Genomic DNA, 5,405 nt, shown 5'->3' with positions numbered 1-5,405 from the left:
GGTTTGGGGGTGGGATGGCAGGGGTAGGGGAACGGTTGGGCTGGGGGAGCTTAAAGGGCTTTTCCAACCCAAACGATTCTGTGATTCTATGAATGTGCTTCTGCCCAAGTCACCGGGAGCAGATATTGCCGCTCCTTGAGCGGTTCCCCTGATGTTTCTCGGGGGCTGGCAGCCACGTGCAGTTATTTAAAACCCTGTTGACAGCCAGGAGAGAAGTTAAACTCTCTGGCTTTCACAACGCTTACCTGGCAGACAGACAGACAGACACCAGACCAGGGCATCAGTTGAAATCCCAGTAGCGTGCTCCATTCTCGTGGAGGCCAGGCTCTCCTCCTCATGTTGGGTGCCCTGCATGGTGCTGCCAGCCCACCCACCCATCGGCTGGCCGGGCTCCTGGCCTCACAGGGTGCTGTGCGGCGAGATGAGCCGGTGCTGCACCTCCCTGCCTGCGCAGCCGCTCTCATCCCGTTCGCCCGGGATGCTTCCGATGGGCTTGTCCCACCACTTTGAGCTGCTCCCATCTTTCAGCCCCTACCAGGTTTTAATGAACGAGGCATCTCCCGCTGTTTGACGCAGCTGAGCAGATCTGGCTGTGGGTGGGAGATGTCAGAGCACCCAGAGCAGGGGGGCTGTGAAAATCCTGGTGGGGAGAGCCTGTGCCGGTTCACCCCTGCAGCCTGCTCGGGTGCAAGAGGAGCGAAGCCCGGCTGCTCCCCAGACCCCGTCCGCAGCCGCATGCGAGCCCCTCATGCTGCGGAGCGGCAGCAGAAGCACAGGAGCTGCTGCCCGGAGCTTGCGTGGACTTTGGGATCCGTCCCCTCCGCCCTGAGCCTGCAGAACCGCCGTGCTGAGAGAAGGCGGCGGGTGGAGGGGCTGTGCTGGGGGCTTTCTGCCATCCCACCACCCCGGCTCTCACACCTCGGCACGGCGCTGGTGCTGAGCTCTGCACCAGGCTGTTGGGAGAGGCTTCGGAAAACAAAGCATCCGCGGTGCCGTATCGCTGCCGCGCTTGGCCTAGGGCTTGTGCTGCTTTGCCTGGATGAACCAAGGGCTGACGAAACGGGGTAGCGGGCTAGCAAAGGAGACGCTGGGGGTTTCAAACATTTTCCAGCGGAAGCGCTGACCTGCTGGGAGGATGCACGGCATCTCCGCAGCCGCGTTCACGGCGCTTTTACCTCTTGAAAGCTGGCGGAAATGAATCGCGGGCTTGGCGTGAGTTTTGAACAATGTTTTATTTTATGTTTAGTGTTCTCTATACAAAAAAAATCCAGTCTGTTCTTTTTTTACAGTGATTCAAAAAAAAAAATGATATCTGAGTATTTTGGCCTTCTTTCATCTCTCATGCAGTCGGTCTATAAGTCCTTATATTAAACATTTTTTTTTTTCTGTAGTCCATAAATCTTCTCCCTGTAAACTGTTAATTTTACAGCTTCGGCTATACATTTCTCATCGGAACAAGTGGGTTAACGCAAAGGTGGTGTTTTTTGCTTTAAAGAAAAAAAAAAAAAGGCAAATAAATACATAGAATACTTTAGAACAACCGGGAGGTTTTACAGAGAGGACGGATGGACGGCGATATATTTACAAATTAAAGGAAAACAAATCGGTCCAATACTTTCTGATGTGAGCGGGAGGGACGAACGTTTAAAACGCTGTACTGGGAGGGAAGGGTCTGATCTGTGGGTTTGACACGGGGTTTAGACTGCGTTTGACGACCAAAGGCTGACGCCTGCTTGCGAAGGACGTGGAGAGCCAGGCGCTGCTGGGCAAGGGGGAGCTACCGATGCGGTGGGTTATCTCGTTAGGACCAGAAAAGCGCCGTTATTCTCATTAACAAAACAGGTCTTAGTGCAAGAAATAGAATGTGGTCTTTTTTTTTTTTTGTTTGTTTGTTTTTCTTGACAAGGTTTGTTTATTGCTTAACTGAAATCGTTTGCTGCTGACACACGATGAAGCCTGGGACGACGGACGTGGCGTTGCAGGTCGGACGTACAGCTCTGCTGGGACCCGCACACCGAGGAGAGGCGTCGGGGCTTGCCAGGGCAGCCGGTGGCGTGGATGGATGGATGGATGGATGGATGGATGGATGGATGGAGCGGGTGTTGCGTGTCGGGTGAGGCACGGCAAGGGGCACGGCTCCAGCGATGGGCGATGCTCCGTGGCTCTGCCCTGGCGCCCGTCCGGCTCCCCCGGTGCGATGGCGGCAGGAGCTGCAGCTCCTCATCGGCAGGCTGACCTCTCGGGTCAGAAGTGACCATGGTACGTGGACACGGGGGCTGTCATCTGCGAGAAGGCAATGCTGGCAGGGGGTGCGTGGTGGGGACGTTATGGTGTCCAGGCAGGACAGACGGTTGGGGTTTCTGCAAGCAGGGTTTCAGGGCTTGTACCAAAACTTGATTTTTTTTTTCCCCCCATTGCTTTTTTGTCTCTTCCTGCAACAACACTTCAGGGGGAATAGGAGCAGCTTCAGGATCACGTAATTGCAGCAAGTGTCTTCTCATATCCCGCGCTTGCACTCCCGTGGTTTGTGCCAGCCGTCGTACGCATGCAGGGCTCCAAAGAGCAAACGGCTGCGTGGGGGGGAGGGGCAGGCTGCGTCCTGGGCTTGGATGCAGCCGGCAGAGTCTGGATCCATCTCCAGAACATGGATGAGGTTTTGGCTCAGACCGTTTTAGAAACAGGCTCAAGTTTGCAAGTTGGGAGTTGGACCCAAACTCCTTCTTCCCCCGCTTCTGAGAGCACTTGATTTTTGGATCTGTCTCTTCATACTCTTTGTGTTTATCTATTAAGTGTTGGCCCCTAATTTAAACCCTTTGTGAAGATGTATCCCCTGCAAAAGAAAAGGTGAAAGTGTGCCCTGCTCCAGAGAGGCTGTGCGGGTCCCAGAGAGGGACGCTCACCCCTGTGTTGGTGACCGGCCCCTTAGGGGGGGTCCAGCCCTTGGAGTGGGTGATGCAGGGCTCCCTGAGCCTCTCTGCCAGCCCTGGGGGTTCCGCTATACGGGGTGGGAGCTGAGGTGACTGGCCTGTCCCCTCCGGAGAGGGACAGCCAGGGATGGAGAAGCAAAGCAGCTCCCGCAGGGTGACACTGGGGACAGGCAGACACAACCACTGGCACGGCGCACACCCAAGCAGGCAGAGATGGGTGGGCAAGACCCGTCAGCACCACCGGTCCTCGTGTGGGGTCTCCATCCATCTCTAAGTACTTGAGGGACACTTGCTCTGCAGAAGCATCTCTGCGGTGCTGGTGTGGGCGCAGACTGGTCCTGGCTGTTTCAGGGGGGCGAATGCATTTTGGGGTGGCGTGAGGTCACCCTGTTGGAGCTGCGGTGGTTTTGGTGGTTGGAGCAAGTGAGGGCTTTGCAGTAACTGCACGTGCAAACATCTACTGAACTTTTATTAAAGGGAGTAAAAAACGTTAAGCTCATGATGAGTCTTGAACTTAGTGTGAATTTTCTTTGGGCTCCAAAACTCTAGGGGAAGTTTAAAAAAAAAAGTTGAAATTTTGACTTTACCTTGTAATATTTGAGTAACTTTTACACCAAGCCAATATAAGACTCCAAGAAACTCACACCGGGCCCTCTACAGACATCTCCTTCCTTTTCTGGTTACTTAAAGTAATGTGGCAGTAGGGCTCTAATTGCATTTGCGAGACTTTTTGGGGTTAGGACAGGACTAGCTGGGCTGGGTCCAGCTCCTTCCCTCCCTGCTTGCCAAGCCGTAGGGCACGCACTGCCAAGCCCCAGGGTGAAACGCTTCTCCATTTCCAAATGGGTGCTAAGAGGTTTGCTCAGGAAAATGGTGGTTAATGACAGGACAGAAATACAGGCTTTAATATAAATGGCACGTAATACAGATACATGACACAGACTGCCCTGCTTCCAGTAACGCCTGACCAACTTTCATGAGGTTTGGATGTGTTGCGTGGTGGCCTTGGGTCTTGTGGTCCCCTTTAGTGCTTGGTCCACAAAGCAGCGAGGATCTGGTGTGCTGGGTGTGAAAGAAGATGCCCAGCTCCAGCAGCAGAGCCTTTTCTGCAGCAGAGGCTGTAGTTTCTTTCTCCTCCTTCATTTCCACCAGTGCTTGGGCAAGAAGTTATGCGAACTCAACGTTGTAAGGGCAGCCGTAGGCTTGGGAAGCGATTATCCCCGTGACCAAGGGCTGCGTTACATTTGGCCTGGTGTGTTTGCTTAAAAACCGAACGCAGGTGCTGCGTGTCCTAGGATGGGGCCGGGAGATACTCTCCTGAAGCTGGACCAGTGGCGAGTGGCAGCAGTAGAACTAGGCTTGTCGCATGAACGCATTTACACGGACGGTAGCAGAGCAAGATGTATGGCTCCTGCTCCGTAAGATGACACGGATGGAGGACCCTGGCACAGATGGGTGCCTGTGCGGTGGAGAGGGGGCATCCCTGTGCTGCCCTGGGGTAGCAGGAGCTCCCCCAGCTCTAGGAGGGGGCTCTGCCTGTTAACACCAGCCTAAACCCTCCTTGGCTCATACGGTGCACGTAACTCCTTTGCTGTTTGGTTTGCATCCAGCTCTCTCCTCTTTTCTCTGCGTGATCCAGCAGTAGGTGCTGCACGGGTGCTGGCGGGGTCTGGGCTCTTCCCCGAAGCGCAGGGCGGTTGTGCCGTTAGCAGCTTAAAGAATATGGCAAAGTCCATCTCAACAATCCATACGAGTAGAAGTATTCTTGTTAGCAATACGTCTTCATAGCAAACCAGCTCGAAAGCTAAAAGAATAATTGCATTAATCCTATTGCATTTAATCCATTATGCTGAACAAAAACATCCTCCTTAGAAAAAGAAATGAAAGAAAAATCCATCCTAACGTCGTTTGCCGGTCTGAAGAAATCCGAGCTCTTTCAGTGAAGGTACCTTTGGTTTCAAAAGTGCAGGAAGTGGGAGAATACTCATGGCGTTGGCCACTAAGTACTGTCCGGTATAAAACTCTACCTTCTACGATGATCCATGCTGTCTCAGCTGGGAGAGCTGCCCAGGCATCCTACTCCTACTGGGCTGGCGGATCGACGACCATGGCGTTAGGGGCGCGTAAGCGGTGGGGGAGTAGTGTCAGTTTGTTAAACCCCATGGGAAGTTCAAAGCTGTGTAAGGCATGTGAAGGAGCACTCCTATCCGAGATGCTTTGCTTATAGTGGGTTAACAGGTTAAGTGAAATCGCGTGGTGTCTTGATATGTTAAATAAGACAGCGGCGGGGAGTCCCACGGTGCAGGCGCTTGCTCGTGGAAGGGTCTCGCTCAGGCTGGTTGATGGAGGGGGGGAAAGGCCACTGTCAGAAATGAGGAGGAGAGTTTAGTGGAAAACACTGTCGGTCTGGCGCGTCCCCAGTGCCTGGGGAAGACGTGGCCCTTGGGTCCTGCGTTCCCATCAGGAGCCTTCCCTCCT

Source organism: Egretta garzetta, unplaced genomic scaffold (assembly GCF_000687185.1).
Source record: "Egretta garzetta isolate BGI_Z169 unplaced genomic scaffold, ASM68718v1 scaffold640, whole genome shotgun sequence".
Lineage (NCBI taxonomy): Eukaryota > Metazoa > Chordata > Aves > Pelecaniformes > Ardeidae > Egretta > Egretta garzetta.
The sequence above is the reverse complement of the archived record's forward strand: the minus strand, read 5'-3'. Positions refer to the sequence as shown.